Raw genomic sequence first — 17,454 nt, 5'->3', positions numbered from 1 at the left:
CTGGGCAGCTTCATTAGGCAGGGAAGCCTGCCTGGCAAGGGCTTCCAGCTGGCCTGTGGTTCTCAGCTTTCTTTCCTGTTTCCATGCAGGGCTCTTCTTCATTGGCTTCCTACATTTGTAATAGTTTTTGTCCCTTGCAGGGTAAGTGCTGGCTGTGTGTAATTATTACTGCTTTCTCTCACCAAGTTGTGAGGCTGCTGGTCGGCCATCTTACCCAGAGGTCTCACGGCATCAATGTCTTATCACTTGTGTTTAACAGTGAGCAAACTGAAGCCCAAAGACATTACCTGTTCATTCAAGGCTGCATAGCAGTTTGCATCTCTTGAGTTTTTTTCTTCCATCATGTACCTGTCTCATCCTTTGCCAGTTGAGAGCGGGTTCCCTTGTGTGAGAAGTGGTAGGTAGAGGACAATTATGGAGAATAAAATAAGTCTTCCATCCTTAGGGAAACCCATCCCCAATTTAAAATTCCTATGATTTTAATGCACAAAGAATCCTGGGTTTGAGTGTGTCTCTTCGAAATCTGCCAGCTTAGTTTCAATCAGAGTTAAAATTCTGGGCTAGGGGTGTATTTAGCCCAGTGGTTATATTAGCATATTCAGCTCACACACTTGCCTTGCATGTGTGAGGTCTACAATCCATCCCTCCCCTGGTCCCAGTCGCTCCCTGGAGCTGTTGCTTCTTTTACACAGCGAAATAGGAAATTCTTTTGGAGCGCCCCTCAGGATTGGCTTTGCTGTGGCTTGCTCTCTTAGGCCTTAGCTTGCTCATCAATAAAATGGAAATAAGCTACTTATAGAAGTGATCCAGGCATGCCGAGTTAGCATGAGGCCCAACCTGCTGCGTGCTAGACCAGTGTTTGGAAGTCATCATTCCACGGGCTGGTGCCCTGGGCCATCCTTGCTATGAATGTTCCTGGGTCCTGGCCTTTCATCTCTGCTATCTTCTCCCCCACTGCATCACTTCCTGTCAGACTTTTATGTGGGAAAGTCTTCCTTATAGAGACTTTCCGTTCGGATCTTGACTTCCTATATGTCATCCACAGCGTTTGTGTGGGCCTTGCCCCAAGGCCCTTTCCTCCTTCCTCTCTCCAAAGGTATTGTGCTAAGACAAAAATTGGCAGCAGTTCCTGAGTTTAAGTGTAGGTGGGTTTTGGGTGTTTTTTTTTTTTTTTCTTTTCTTTTCTTTTTATCACTTCTTGAATCTATTCATTGAGAGCCTTCTTCTAGCCAGGCACGGTACCTCCCAACTATAATCCCAGCACTTGGGAGCCCGAGGCAGGAGGATTGCTATGAGTTCTCCATCATCCTAAACTACAGAGTGAGTCTCTGTCTTAAAGACAGGAAAAGGGTAGTACAGGAGAGTGAGAAGAGTGGGGAGGGAGAAAGGAGGAAGTGGGGAGGGGATCTGGGTGGGAGGATGAGAGAAGTTAGTTCTGAAGAAGGGATGCTCGGGCAGGCGCCGGGTTCAGGGGCTTCAGAGCTGGGACTTTGGAATTACGTCACCCAGTTCAGGGTCTTAGCTGGCCCCACCTCTGAGTCTCAGCATCCCCACCCCTTAAGAAGAGATGTGTATATCATCTCTTTGTTTTTAAGATTTATTGTTTATTTATGTGTGTGTTGGGGGGGTCTGTGTGTTTGTGTTCATGGGTGTTCATGTTCATGTGAGTGCCACAGAAGCCAGAAGAGATCATCAGGAACACCACCACCACTACCACCACCACCACCCACCGCCACCAGCATTACAGGGAGCCAGGAACTGAACTCCTGTCTCCTGACAGAACAAGTATTCTTTAGTTAACTCTCAACTGCTGTGCCATTTCCCTAGCCCTGTACATCATCTCTTTCATGTGTTGCTTATGAGGACCAAGACACAGAAGTCACAGTGACATTATGTCCTCCCCCCCCCACACACACAAATCCACTTCATTTGGGGCCATATGAAATGGAAATTCGTTACAGCTATCTTGGGGACATATGAGCATTCTCCCCACCAAGCTCCCCCGAATTCCAAGCCCCTTGTATTTTAGTTTCAAATTATTGTTGTAGGACACCGCAAACCAGAGCAAACCTTGGAACAAGGAAACAGACTCGCGTTAAAGCCTTTGTTGGCTGCATGACCCTATGACCTGGCATTTTATTCTGCTTGAGTTTATGTTTTGTCCTCAAACTCAAGCTCTCAGAGGTTTCATTTGCTCTGCCACAAAACGAGAACCAGTACATGGTCACCTGTCATTCTTGCTAAGGTTCTGTGGGAATCTGATAGACGGCCACCCGTGGAAAGATCTGAGTGTAAGTGCCACAGTTGGGATTGTCCAGTGGTTCCTTTTGTGCCAACTGAAATACAGACCACGGGAAAAGAGCCCCAGCAGCAGTGGCAGGAAATGCAAAATGTTGACGCTGGCCCAACCCAAGTCAGTTTTCTCAGCTTGTAGCAGAGAAAGAGCAGGTGAATGGCTCTTTGCTTATTGATCTGGAGGGAACCTTAGGGAGGCAGACAAGGCGGGCAGGAGGGCTGGGTGGACTGCCTCTGACCTCTCTCCTGGTAAGTCACAAATGTCCAGGATGTAGTGGCTCATGGCAGATCAGACAAGAGATACTCAGTTGCCCCACCAGCCAACCAGCCAGCCCTTAAACACCTGGGGTCATCCAGGCACTCTCTGGGTAGGAGTGGAAAGGTTCCCAGAAGATCCGAGTCATTGTTTAGGAAGCTAGATATTTGTTTGGTCAAACCAAACTTCAACCAAAAATGCCAGATGGTCCAAATTTTAAATGCCAGAAACTCAACTTGGAGACAAGAGGTAGTAGGGAAGGGGTGGAGAGAATTGCTACAAATGAAAAAAAAAAAAATCAGTAAAGCTGTTCATAAAGACTACTCACCAAGGCAACTGAGTTTGGTTTTCTAGATGTCCCCCCCTAATCCTGAATGACTGTAGCTGAAGTTTTCCTGTGTCCTGGCCAGCCAGCGGTCAGGACACATCTGTCCCACTCTCATCCCCCAAGTAAACACACAGAGGCTTATATTAATTATAACTGCATGGCCATGGCTCAGGATTTTAGCTAGCTAGCTCTATATCTTAAATTAGCCCCTAACTATTAATCTATGTATCGTCACATGTTCTGTGGCTTTACCTGCATCCCATTGCATGTGGCTCACTGTGTCTCTTCCTGCCTTCTTCCTGGCTCTCACTTTGAATTTCCCGCCTACCTCTAAGCTGCCTTGCCATAGGCCAAGTGGCTTTATTTATCAACCAATCAGAGCAACACATATTCACAGCCTACAGAAAGACATTCCCCCATCAAATAAGCTTCAAGCACTTAAAATGATAGGCATAAATAAAGTGTTATTCTCCAAGTGCAGACTCTGTTTTCTTGTGGCCAGCAGAATGCACCTGGCCAGAAGCAGGGGCCTCAGCCTGGGGCACTTACTATCACCCAGGGACGAGCCTTGTCATGCACCTTATTTAAGGAACCAGTGTCAACATGACAAGCCAACACAGCAGAGTGTCCCACAGTCTGGTTGAGAAAATACATCTTTAAGGCCATTTGGGATTCCAGGAGGTCAGGATTCATAGGGCCCTTGAAGAGATAAGCGATTTCATTAAGTTCCCAAGCAAATCTGAGAGGCCGTTCATCCTTGGCCGTGTACCTCCAAGCCTGTCCCTTCGGGCATTCTCAAAGACCTATGTTTGGTCTGGGCTGCCTGCCTGCTGCTTGTGTTTACCACGTTAAGGCAATATCTGAATTATTTTTAAAGTAAAAATGCAAGAGCTGTTGAATATTCAGAGCACAGGCAGGCATGTTTCTGATTGCTCTGTGATTTTCCTTATTGCTTTCTGCTCAGAGCCACAGATTTGCAATATTACCATACAAAGGAGGCAGCCATTCAAAGTGGATCAACTGAGTTTACTTTGTTAATTACTCTGGTTTTGGTTTTTGTTTTGAGAGAGTCTTGCTCTGTAGCCCTGGATGGCTGGAAACTCACGGTGTAGACTAGACTGGTTTTGAACTAATAAGAGATCAACCTGCCTCTGCCTCTGCCTCCTGAGTGCTGGGATTAATGTATTGTGCTATTACTGACCAACCTATTCTGTATTTTATTAAGGAATATGAGAGCATTTCTTTGGCTCTGAATTACTGGAAGTTGAGGGAAGATCCATTTGGTCTAATATATATTTTCTCTGGAGAACATAGTCTTTCATTACAGAAATGCATTTTTAGTCTTCCAGAACTGATGTTAACAAAATAGATGACAGGGGTAGCCAGTTCACCTATGATAGTGACATGTGAAGTCACGCAGGCCGGCCCTTCATGAGCATTGCCTGGATAGCTCAAGAGCCTGATCTAGTGGAACATCATTGCTGCCCAACCTTTGGTGTGGATGAGCTTTGCCGTGGGTCTCAGAGTGGTCATGTCCCAAGTGACCACACACTCACAGACATGTCCCAGGTGACCACACACTCACAACATGTCCCAAGTGACCACACACTCACAAACATGTCCCAGGTGACCACACACTCACTAACATGTCCCAAGTGACCACACACTCACAAACATGTCCCAGGTGACCACACACTCACAACATAACACAAACATGTCCCAGGTGACCACACACTCACAAACATGTCCCAAGTGACCACACACTCACAGACATGCCCCAGGTGACCACACACTCACTGACATGCCCCAGGTCACCACACACTCACAGACATGCCCCAGGTCCACCCACACTCCAGACCACCCCTGCCCCAGGTCACCACACACTCACAGACATGCCCCAGGTCACCACACACTCACAGACATGCCCAGGTGACCACACCCCCCCCCCCCACCCCATGCCCCACCACACACTCACAGACATGCCCCAGGTGACCACACACTCACAGACATGTCCCAGGTGACCACACACTCACTGACATGTCCCAGGTGACCACACACTCACTGACATGCCCCAGGTGACCACACACTCACTGACATGTCCCAGGTGACCACCCCCCCCCCCCCCCCCCCCCCCCCCACCTCACTGACATGCCCCAGGTGACCACACACTCACAGACATGCCCCAGGTGACCACACACTCACTGAAATAGTGACATTTTGAGGGAGATGGGCAAAGCCGGTGAAGGTCAATGATACCCACTTACATTAGGCACACAAAAGAGGCATCGCTGCCCACTGTCCCAGGAGGCCAGTGTGGCGGAAGATTAAGAACTAGATGAACCCCTTGTGCCCATCACACTCCCCTCCACCCTTCTCATTGGTATCTGCATCTGTGTTCATCCCAGGGATCCAAGGAGGTATGGGTAGCCCTGTCAATCTTACAGTCAGACTGAAGGGTTTTTTATGTAATTATTTCCTCTTTATTCTATTTTTTTTAATTTAAAATTTAGGTTGTTTTATTGTCTCTGATTCCATGGAAAACCAGTTCGCCGTGGTCAGTGTTACTGTGGTTAGCCCAGTGTCTTAGGGCCATGTTTTCAGTCAGTTTATGGAAATGGAATCGTTCCTTAAAATGGTCCCTGAAGAAGAGCTGGAGTGGAACTCAGTAGTGGAGCACATGCCTAGTGTGGCAAGGTCCTGGGTTCGATTTCCAGGGGGGTTAATTTTAGGGATGGGGTACATCACTTGCCCAACATGTCTGAGGTTTGATTCTCAGTATGACCTAGATAGATAGATAGATAGATAGATAGATAGATAGATAGATAGATAGATAGATAGATAGATAGATAGATGATAGAGATAGATAGATAGATGGATAGACAGACAGACAGACAGACAGACAGACAGATAGATAGATAGATAGATAGATAGATAAAGAGTGCTGATGAGATTCTCAACATCTGACATTATGAAAAAGGAATGCCTCTGTTTCCAAAGGTAGCTGGGCCTGAGGGTGCCTCCTTGGCATCCGTCAGGATTCATGAAGCAGTGTTTTTAGATCCTTTTGGTTGTTGGGGAAAATGAGAACTGGCCATCAGTTTCCTGGATCTCAGCACAGTACTGGCTTTTCCAAGGTCCTGATCTTGCCTTCATACTTTCATCAGCTGAAGATTCCTTGATGGCCTGCTAAGGAGTAAAATGCTGCTGAGTGCTGGGGATGTGGGATGAGTAAGCTAGACAATGGCTCCTGCTGAGGACAAGATGAAAGGCGGGGTGTAAGAGCCAGGGAGCCTGTTGTGGTCTCCCTGTGGGCATTTCCTGGCACAAAGATGGTCTTGCCTCATCCAGTCAAGCCTCTTCCTGCAAACGACTTCTCTTTGGCAAGCCATGGCAGGCTGTGTATCATGAGTGTCCCACTGGGTTCCTAAAACTGTGCCTGGGAATTAGGAACTGGACACAAACTGAGAACTAAGGGTCAAGTGGGAAATCTGGACAGGGTGATGCCTGGAATTCTCTGAGACATCCATACAGCAATCTGTTTTCCTTAGTGGTAGATTGCTTTCCCCCTCCCATCCCCAACTACTGTTCCTTTCATTTCCTGTATTCTTTTCGCTAAGTTAAAAGAGAAAGGATAAAATGCACATTTTCTGCACTTAAACAAAAACACTGCAGATATTCAAGCAGTTTCTCCATTTTACGAAAGAAAGTCTTAGCGATCACGTTAAGAATGCCCAATGGAGAAAGTGAACATTTCTCTAAGGACATTGCCAAGTATCTTGCAGTTAACCATTTCGGCCACTAGATGGCGACCGTAATTGGAAAGGCAAGCGGTTCCGTGTGACTCCTCCAAGGCCAGGAAGAGGAGCCGGGAGACCTACAATGGTTTGTCTTTGCAAGGTGAGCAAGCCTGTGCTGTTCTAGGAGGAGACTTTGGAGCCTCTGGTTTCCAATATTGGAAAATAATTGTTTTCATGTACAAAACTCTAAAGTTAGACTAGAAAAATAATAGACCAAGTCAGGAGTAGGGCTATCTCTTTTAAAAACTAGACCCATGGAAGGCTGCGTGTGTGTGTTCCTACTTGATATTGTCTGATTTTACATCTAAAATGAAGACAAGTGAGATAATTTCTAAATTGGGTCGGGCTCTGAGGCTGCTGTCTACACCCCGCCTAGTGGAGGAAAGAGCTCATCATTGGAAAGAGCTGTCCGGGGCTCTGTGAGACAGTCCAAGTGTGTTTGTTTTTTTCTGTCCTTTTAAATAGAAGTCAAGCATGCTCGCAGGACAGAGAACTCAGCCACTGTGACCATCTGAGACAAGGGCAGGAAAGGCCTTGTCTGTGAGTGTTTGGTTCCACTCTGTTTCCTTCTTCGGTGGTCCTTGTTCTGTCTACACGGGAGCAGTATTTTCCTGTCAAACCCCTCACCTACGAGGAGGGCGGGGCATTCCTTTTTAATGACTCCACAGAACGCCCCTCCCTCTATGAATAACTGTCCCGAGTGGAGCTTGTGTCCTCAGCTTCTCCACTGGCTAATAGCGTTTTATTGTCCATGAAAAATCTTTAGCTGCCGTTGAAGTACGCAGTCTCATTCCCTCGGCAGCTGAAGCTGCCTGAATCCAGTTATGTGGGCTTCCCTGAGCGGGGCCGTCCTTGCTACTCAGCGGTAGCCACCAATTAATCAGATTTCTTTGTGCTGGTGCTTTCTTTAATTTGTGGTATTTGGTGATTTGGAAGGGCACTCCTAGCAAACAAAGGCTTCAACCTAGCCCAAGGGATTCAGATTAGCATCAGCGTCCACACCTGAAGCTGAATCTGCCTGAATGCTATCTCCTTTTTAGATTAGATAGAAGAATTAGGGAGACATTTTCCTCCCAGTGTTTATGCTCGGTCTTGGTGACAGTTCTAACAGTGGGAACTAGGAAATGCCACACTGTTGGCCTAAAACTGGTAACATAAATTAGTTCAGAAGGCAGAGCTATGTTTATAATTTCCATAGGTTATCTCTTATTTATTGTTTGATAATGTCATACATATAAATAAAATAGCTTAATCATCTCCACCACCAGTGCCTCCCTCCCACTCTCCACAAGCAACCCTTGTAATTCCTCTCCCCCTTTCTAAAGGTTTATTTTGTGTTACATGTATGATTATTTTGCCTGCATCTATGTCTGTGTGCTACATGTATGCCTGGTGCCTGCAGAGGTCAGAGTAGGGTGTGGGATCCCCGGGAATGGAGTTACAGATGATTGTGGAGCACCAAGTGTGTTCTGGGAAATGAACCCAGGTCCTCGGCAAGAGCAACAAGTGTCCTTAACCACTGGGAAATCTCCCCAACCTCTCCTCTCTTTTTGTTACTGTATTCCACTAATTTGGCACTTTCTGTGGGTTCCTCGGTGATACAGTTTTCTACTCTTCCTTAGTTGTGTCTCTGTCGTGGCATGGGTTGTGGACATTGCCATTGCCCATGGGTATGGGGACAAGGGCAGGGGCCGGGGCATTGATGTTGCTCCCGAGACCTTCATCTCTACAGTTCACTTTTGAAACCAGAATATGAAGGGGGAAATGATGGCTACTTTCTAAACTTGCAAGACCATGCTTGAAGTCATGTGACCCTTAGACATTCCTGAGCTTTCCACATTTTCTATCTAAATTCTGCCCCCAACTTCAGAGCTGAGATTAGATGATATATGATAATAATTCTTCAAGCTGTTTTTATTCAAATAGGTTAAAAAATGGAGAAGAGTGTCATGCTGGGACAGGGAGACTTGCCTGGCATAAATAAGTCTGGATTCTACCCATGGTACCATACATTTCCCCACCTAGTTTTTTTTTTTTTTGTTTTTTCGAGACAGGGTTTCTCTGTGTAGCTTTGCGCCTTTTTCCTGGAACTCACTTTGTAGTCCAGGCTGGCCTCGAACTCACAGAGATCCGCCTGCCTCTGCCTCCCGAGTGCTGGGATTAAAGGCGTGCGCCACCACCGCCCGGCTCCCACCTAGTTTTTAAAGGTGTTTTAAGAAAGAAAAATAGGAGGGCTGGTTGTTCGAACCCTGCACCTTGAAAGAATGCTGTCTATGTCTATTTAGTATCTTGGGGTCAGATGGAAGTGGGTAACTATGCAAATCATTCTAGAATCTCAGTCCAAAACAGTAGTTTAGGTCTGTCATAACATTCTTTAACTCCAGGGCTGGGACATGAACACCAGCAGGCTGGGGAAAGCCTTGCCCAATTCTCCTCATCAGAACGGGGAAAGCAATCTGTGTGAACACAGTTCAGGGCACATGTGTTCTGACAATATGTGGAGAAGTCGCTTTTCAGAGGTCAGCAGACTCTCTTTTGTGTTCCTAGTCCAGAGTTAGACACTTGTGTCGTGTCTTTATTTTCAAGGTCAAGATCTTGTTTTGTGGAGTGTTTTTGAGACAAGAATCTTAATATGTAGTCCAGCTGGCCAGGAACTCACAGAGATCTACCTGTGTCTACCTCTTGGGTGCTGAGATTAAAGGTGTGTACTGCCACATCTGCCCTCCCCTTTTTGTTAATGAGCACACAAAGACAAATAAGACAATGCCTCTAGCCTCAAGGAGCTTCTGGTTTCTAAGATTTTTTTTATTATATATGTAGTATATATAACATTTATTATATATAAGTGTGTATGTGTGCGTGTGCATGTGTGTGTGTGCGCGCGTGCGTGTGCGTGTGCGTGTGCGTGTGTGTGTGTGTGTGTGTGTGTGCACGTGTGTGTGTGTGTGGCTTTTGGAGGCCAGAAGAGAGTATCAGATTTCCTGGAGCTGGGGTTACAGGCACAGTGGTTTGCCCCTTGTAGATGTTGGGACCTGAACTTGATTCTCTAAAAGAGCAACGTGTTCTTAACCCCCAACCATCTCTCCAGCCCTTAAGGGATCAGAAACATTTTAGAAATTAGGGAGCAAGGGAGGGAGGGAGGGAAGGAGAGACAGAGAGAGAGACAGACAGACAGACACAGAGAGAGAGAGAGAGAGAGAGAGAGAGAGAGAGAGAGAGAGAGAGAGAGAGAGAGAGAGAGAAGAAACTACTTTCCAGTAAGAAAGTTATCATAAAATAGCTGTATTGTGTTTCCAGTCCATAGGTGATCATAGACATATTGAGTCCTGTTGCTGATTCCAGGAAAACAGTCTCCCAAGTTTAGAAACCAGAACAGACCAATTGATTGATGCTTTGGCCCCGCTGTCTGTCTGTCTGTCTGTCTGTCCTGAGAGCTTACTTGCCCTTGCCTGAGTGTGCCTTTCGAGACTGTTGCCTCCCTCCTTGCCTGCCTGTCTGCAGAGGTCCAGTGTCCCTCCAGAATCTGCTGGTGCACAGAGCTCCAAAGGGCTAGATGATGAAGGCCCAGGGGACCTTGGCCTTTCTCTGAGAGAGAATGGGGTAGCAGGCTGTGACCTAGAGGGGGCGCATCGAAGGGAGGAGAGACTTCAGGGCTATGGAATGATGTGACAGCTCCTTTAGCATCAGGTGAAGGGGGGGGAGGACCTATGGACTTCCTTTCCTTTGTCTTAAGGAATCTCTTTCCCTTTGCTAGCACACCCATGAGAAGGAGCTAGCAGCCATGAGAAGAGCTTAGCCCAGCACACCCATGAGAAGGCAGCTTAGCCAGCACACCCGAGAGCACTAGCCAGCACCCCTGAGACCAGCTTAGCCCACACCCCAAACCGCACCACCCCAAACCACACCACACCCAAAACACACCCACACCCAGAGAAGGCACTAGCCCACACCCATGAGAAGGCCAGCTTAGCCCAGCACACCCATGAGAAGGCCAGCTTAGCTACAGTCACCTCCAACAACGAAGGACTAGGAGCCACCTGTCCCATGCCTTTCTTTCCCTTCTTTTCTTTCTCCTCAACTTATGAATGGGAATAGATGAGGGAGGGCGGGACTGGCTAAGGCACTGCCCTTTGACTATGTAGTTAATAGGGGGAAGAAGCCAAGGAACCGTCGACTTCAGTTAAGAGTGCTAGACGTACCGCGCCATCCAGCAGCCTTATATTACCTGTTACATTTTGTTCAAATGGACTGTGAGAATAAATTATCTCCAGTGCACAGGGCGCAGTTTATGAACTCATCTGTCTGTCCCGCTAATAAATTCCCCATTTGGGTGGCCAGAGCCCAGCAGAAGTTTCTCTCTGTGCTGGTAAAGCTGCGGGCTGCTGTTGTCACTGGCTGACCTTTGGTTATGAGCCCGTGGGAACCATGTCCCAGGCTTCATTGACAGGGTGGAATAGTTAGTTCTGTGGCCAGTTCTGTCTCAGGGTTAGCGGGAAGCGCCTGGTGATTATTGTTTTGGTTGGTGCTTCTATTTTGACCAAATTGGCAAATTTTATCTCATCTAAACAGAGATACATGACAGAAGACAGCTCCTAATGGTCGATTCGAGTTCTGTGAACATTCAGGGAAATGGCATGGCTTCAGAAGTTAGAACGACTATATGTTGCTGCCAGGTAGACAGTCTACATGATAAAAAAGAAGATGACTAATTTTTTTTAATTACCTTGATTGCAAAATAGGTGGGCATTACTGAAGGGCTCAAGAATGTGGGATGTTAAATTATTTAAAAATGTATGCGTTGGAATTGGCTATTAATTGTCCAAGCATATATTTCTTTCAAAAGATAATCTTCCAGTGGGAGGGCGGGCTTAAGCAGTCGATAGAGGAGAGGGGGCGAGTGGGGTGAGTGGGGGGGGGGGGGGGGGGTGGGTCCAGGGCAGAGGTGGGGTGGAAGTAGGCTTCGAGGCTTTTTTTTTTTTTTTTTTTTTTTTTTTTTTTTTGCTGATCATAGTCTGGGTGTGGGGGGGGGTCCTAGTGTTAATGCATGTATAAAGGGGCAGTGGGTAGCACAGAGGCAAGGTGTGTAAGTATCGCGGGTGAAGGCCTAGGTTCAATCGCCATAACACAGGAAAGGATGAGAGGAGCATGCCATCGTATCGTACTTGAATAAGTGCCAACTGACTGGTGTGCACTGTGTCCTGAGTCTCTGTCCACCAGAACCTTCGGTTCCCATGGTTTGATATAGTGGAAAGAGTAGTATTAAAAACCACCAGTTTAAAACTGAGAGAAACAGCCTGAGGTGGCATCAGAGAGTCCTCCCTGCCAGACTGAGGGTAGACCGAGCCCACGGCAGTGAGTTTTGCGTGTTGGCCTGGGCCTTGCTGCCTGGCAATCTTGTTTGTCCATTCTACCTATTCAGCGTATTCAGATTGGGTGCAGCCTACATAGGAGACGTGAAGGGTAGACATGCCTTGATGCTCTGAGAGGAGGAAGGGGAAGAGGCAGGCTGTGCTTGGGAGGCATAATGTCAGCACCTAGCAGATGCTCGCACAGTACCTGCTGACGACTGATTGGTCGTCCCAAGCCTCTGTCAACACTTCCAGTTGGTGTAAAGCGGATCTTGGAGATACAAGGTAAAGGAATTGCTCATCTCTAAGCAACTGGTCAACTTGATAATTACTCAGCCGTCCCCCTGACATGGCCGATCAACAGTGTAACTCCAGGTAAAGGGAACAGTAAAAGTCACACACACCTGGAAATAAGTCAGCTTCTCGTGCGCTTGCTTAGTTTCCTGACATTAAATGCTCCGAGGCCAGGATTGCAAAAGAACACACACTTCTTACGTAATTCTGTACTTAAGGGGAGAGTTTCCATACCAGCTTAACGAACCTGTCCTTAACTGAAGAGAAATTGAAAAGCCTGTCGTGGTTTGCCTCGCCCTTTACACTATTGATGGGTGGGTAGTGTGTTGCTGTGTGTGGCTGGGGTAGAACACTGCGACGAAAAGCAGCTTGGGGAGGAAAGGGTTTATTTCAGCTCATAGGTGACAGCCCTCACTCAGAGAGCCAAGGCGGGAGCTCAAAGCAGGAGGAACATAGAAATAGGAAATGGGACAGAGACCACGGAAGAATGCCACTTACTTGCATGCTTCCTTGCTCTCCTTCCGTGGCCTTTCATGTACAGTCCAAACCTGCCTAGGGATGGTAGCCCTCGCAGTGGGCTGGGCCCTCTTACATCAATTAGCAATCAAGAAAAGGCCCTCCAGATATGCCCACAGGTCAGTCTGATGGGGGCAATCCCTTTTGAGGTTCCCTCTTCCCCCCATCAATTAGCAATCAAGAAAAGGTCGTACAGATATGCCCACAGGTCAGTCTGATGATAGGCTCGGCAATTTGGGATTTTTTTTTTTTTAAAGAAGGGTCATGCAAGGGTATAAAACTTAGTCCAAATCAAGAATGAAGAGAAGTCATTTGTTTGGGTGACCCCCTTGAGGAATGAATCATTTAAACTATAAGCCTGCCCGTTCTGCTAGCAAAGGCTTCAGAAAGTCACATCGGGGGAGATCTTGAAATGATGCTGCACTGGGCATCTTGCAAATGGTTGGTGTTCGCGCACATTGGTAACTCAGTATCAGCTGCGCAGCATAAAGATATGGGAAACACATCCGTTGGTAACTCTGGTGGGCACTTGTTTATAGGTTGATTATTACACGCAAGGACTTAAGAACTGAGAAAACCCATTTGGGAAAGGCAAACTACACAGCACCACGCTGAATAGTCACGCCTGACATCAGACTATAAGGTCTGACATAAGGTTGGCAGGCATAGAGTGGACTCCAGAGTCAGATCGCCAGTGAAGGTATCTCCATTAATTCACAAAAGTGGAAAGTTGTCTCAGGGCTGCCTTCAGCCTGAAACCGACATCACCAAGGAGGAGGATGGAGAGTACCCAGCTTGTGGAAGGAAGGGCTTGGAGCGCTTTCTGGGCGCCATTAGAAGCACCCACAGCAAGCACAGGTTGTGATGTGGGCGGGGTATCAGTTCCCGTCAGGAGTTCTGAGGGATCAGACCGAAAATTTGAAATTGTTTAGGTTAACATACAAAGTAATGAATGACATGATGGCATCTTCATATATTTCTATCATTATACTGTTTTTATTCATTCCCCTCCCCCGCTACCCCACTCCGTGCCTCTTCCTCCAGACTGCAGTTTAGATTACTGTCAGACTTGGGGAGGGCAGGTACTAACCTATGTCATTTAAAGTGGGAGCCCTACTTGAGAACACTGCATTGGCTGGGAGCTGGCTAGAGAGGCAGGATATTAGGGTTCAGTCTAGACACACAGACTGGGGATTTGGTTATAGTTTCCAGGAATCTGGTTCTGGAAAGTTCTCATTTGTGTTTTCTATGTACTAGAGTTTGGAAAGCACCGAGGTTGATAAATTGGACTTTGTTCTCAATGACAATGGAGATGGCGACCTTGCAGGGAAGTCTCCTTGGGAGATTGTCTGTCTGCGTTTCTGTTCATCTGTTCATGCTGCCCATCACCTACTGTGGAAGGAGCCCTTTAACTTTTGACAGAACTAATCTCTAAGCTGAGCAGAGGCCCTGGGTGGATTGGGAAGGGCCACTTCCACAAGGAGGGCTTGGGTTTTTGTTCTTGTTTTGTTTAGTATGTGTTGGGAGAAAAATATTGAAATCAAACAAAAATCGACACCTACAATAATGCTTATAATGCAAACCATAAAACTTATTTGTGTATTTTATGGCCTCTTAAAATCCATTTTTACTGTTTTGGAAGCATTTCACTCCATCTAACATTTGCCATAAGATTTAGACTTTTCTGGACATCCATGATACCTCTATAAAAATAACCTAAGCAGAGTAAAATAGTGTTGAGCCCTAGACACGTACTCTTGACCCTTCAGCCCAGGCATGTTAATTCTGGATATTTAAATAGGACCTTTCTTGACAGTCTTGTTGGATGGCATTGAAGGTGACTCCTAGTGTGAGGGAAAGAGCTATGGCTTTGAAACAGAGAGACCTGCCCTCAGATTCCGGCTGAACAGCTTCCTTAGCTGTGACCCTAGACCTGTCCACTAACTCCTCTGTTTCCTGAGGTAAAATGGTAAAATGTAGATCTTAATGCCTGCTTGCTCCCGCTGACATCTCTGGAAAGGTAGTTCAGGGTTGGCAGATGTTAATCTTTGCTTATTGACCATCTTCTCATTTGCCTTAGGTTAGAATTTCTAAGGTAGAGAAGAAAAAGGGTCTAAGAAGGCTTGGTTCCAAACAAGGAGGTCTTTCCCTTGTTGGCAAGCTGTGTGACATGTAGGAATGTCTGTGTCTTGGTGGTTTGCTGCAAATGGACTTGCTAGACCCTAATCATCTTAACTCCATTGCATTCTTAAGCCCCATCGCCCCTCTGGAGTCTTTCCTAGCAACTAGTAAAGTATCATCTTTAGTGTGGACTCTTACTCTACTGGAGCCTCTCACTCTTCCAAGTAGCCTTGTAAAAGCCCTCCTTAAATCCAAGCTGATTGACTTGAACTTTATCCCTGAGCAACTACAGAATGACAGATTGGCAGTGAGATTTCAGAACTCACGGGCTTTTGTTGTTGTTGTTCTGTTTTTAATGAGCCAGGCACCTCTCATAAAGATAACCTATGTTAATATTCTCGTTCAGTACCTACTGTTGAATCTCTGTTTCACAGGTGGGGAAATCAGTACTGTGGTCTGCCAAGTTCATCATGTAGTCAGGATGTAGCTAAGTATGCCTTGAACCCCAGCAGTCTGTAGCCGGAAGTGGATTGGATCACTGCACCATATAGGTAGAGGTGAGGGTGGGGAAAAGCTGTCAGGGGTTAAAAAAAAAATGGTGGACACTGGTGGAAAAGGCTACCAACAGGTATGGATTATGGTCAGATCCTACGCGGATCAATTTAACTCTCCATTCCCTCCCCCAAACTCATGGTGCTAACAAATAAATCTGCTAGAGAATGGATTTCTACACTGAGAGAGGCCACCGTCCTACCTGAATTGGCAGCCTGGAGTCCACACCAAAGCTTTACCCCCAACCCCATCCTGAAACTCACCTGCTCTATCTATACCACCCCTTTCCAGATAGCTAAGAACAAAAGACCTGTGAACAAATTAAACACAGGCTGTTTTTATTCTGTGCCTGCAAGCACCCATGCCTGCGTAATGCAGACACGTGACTCTAGCCGGAGTCCATTCTCATATATTTCAAATAAACACATGTGGGAACCCAGCACCTCCTTCCACTAGTACAAGAACGGGTCTGCCACTCTTTGCAGAAGTCCTGTGCTATGACACTAAATATTTACAGCTTGGTCTTAACGCGTTGCTCACTGTTCAGAGCAAACCTGAGTGGAAATGAGCAGATCAAAGCCCTTCATCACTGAAAAGCTCCAGTTCACGCTTTGCCAGCCAGCTAATGAAAACATTAGCGAGATGTTATAGAAATGTGCTTCTGCACGCACACAGACACCAGCCGTGCCCCTTGAGTTCTAAAACAATGCCACAGAGTCTTCAGAATCCTCCAGCTTGAGTTCTGTGTGTGTACCTTCATGGGTTAGGTCCAAGCTGCCAGTGCCTCGCATTAGCACATTTTCATTTCGGCTCTATTCAAGCAGACACAGCACGAAGTGGGGACTGAGCGGAGTGGAGATGTCAGGTTCAGTTTCTTGCCTTCGGTGAAGTGGTTTCTTTGGTTTGAGGCAGCCATGCACATGAATCCAGCAATGCTGTCTTGTGGTGCTAAAGGGAGGGTCTGGAGGATGAGAAGAACAGTTAACGTCAAACCACAATTATCGAGCCCTGGGAGGAACCTCGGGCCTTTGGGTTGATTCTTATGACTGTCTAGTTGTATAAACACAATACACAGTGGTATCAGTTACACAGTCAGTGCTTTATTAAGGCTGGAGTGGATTGGGTGAGCCCAGTACACTGCTAAGCACCGTGGGGGATGTTACCGGAGCTCCAGGGTCAAAGCCTGGTCTCTGGCAGTGGTGTTCGGCCACCGGTCCCCAGTACACCTATTAAAGAGACATGTTACAATAAGAAAACAGAATCAGGAGATGTATTCAATATGACTACAGAGGGAAGATGAACAAATAAAGGGTCCACGACCCCAAGGGTGCTGACATGGGATTTAAGTTTAGATAGAGGGCAGCAGGTATGTGTTGGCAGTCCTGGTGGAGGTGCGATCCTGCCTACCATTGCCTTGGCTCTGGTTTGTCTTGTAAGGTGGTCTGATAAGTAGTCAGACTTGTGTGGAATCCCTTTCAGCCTTTCGCCATTTCCCAGCATAGGATTCTTGGGGCAATTTTAATGATTTGGGGTTTACTGTTTCATTGTCTGATGGCATAAGTATCTGGATGGGACATAACCAGATGCAGGCCACAGAGCCCCGGCAATTCTAGGAGACAGCCTTTACCATAGAAACTGTCCCTTTGAGGGTGGTGCCATGTCTGACACTGTGTTGGGTTAGAAGAATACTGCATACCACTGTCCAAGAATTTATCTTCTATTTGAATTCCCTAACATGGGATTATCAGAGGAAACAGAATAAAATGAAGTGGAACCACCAAGTCTTGACGTTAGAAGGTTTCCTGGCACCTGCTTAGTCGACTGATTACCAGCCATTGCTATTCACAAGGAGCTACCTGGGGGCAATGAGCATCAATGCATATTCCAGAGGCCACCACAGAGTCAGGCATTCAGAGAAGTCTGGTCTGGTAACCTGTATACTTGCAA

General features: G+C 46.7%; 1 protein-coding gene and 1 long non-coding RNA gene across 3 annotated transcripts in view; both read left to right on the top strand.

Moving 5' to 3' along the window:
* Positions 1-17,454, top strand: part of Prkce (protein kinase C epsilon) — a 500,560-nt gene that overhangs the window by 372,132 nt on the left and 110,974 nt on the right. The window lies entirely within an intron of this gene.
* On the top strand, positions 4,634-5,122 carry LOC119086430. The gene is made up of 3 exons (XR_005089720.1): positions 4,634-4,689; positions 4,868-4,983; positions 5,037-5,122. It is a non-coding gene; the product is annotated as an uncharacterized LOC119086430 (long non-coding RNA).

The sequence above is a fragment of the Peromyscus leucopus genome, chromosome 22, assembly GCF_004664715.2.
Source record: "Peromyscus leucopus breed LL Stock chromosome 22, UCI_PerLeu_2.1, whole genome shotgun sequence".
Taxonomy (NCBI): domain Eukaryota; kingdom Metazoa; phylum Chordata; class Mammalia; order Rodentia; family Cricetidae; genus Peromyscus; species Peromyscus leucopus.
The sequence above is the reverse complement of the archived record's forward strand: the minus strand, read 5'-3'. Positions and strand labels throughout refer to the sequence as shown.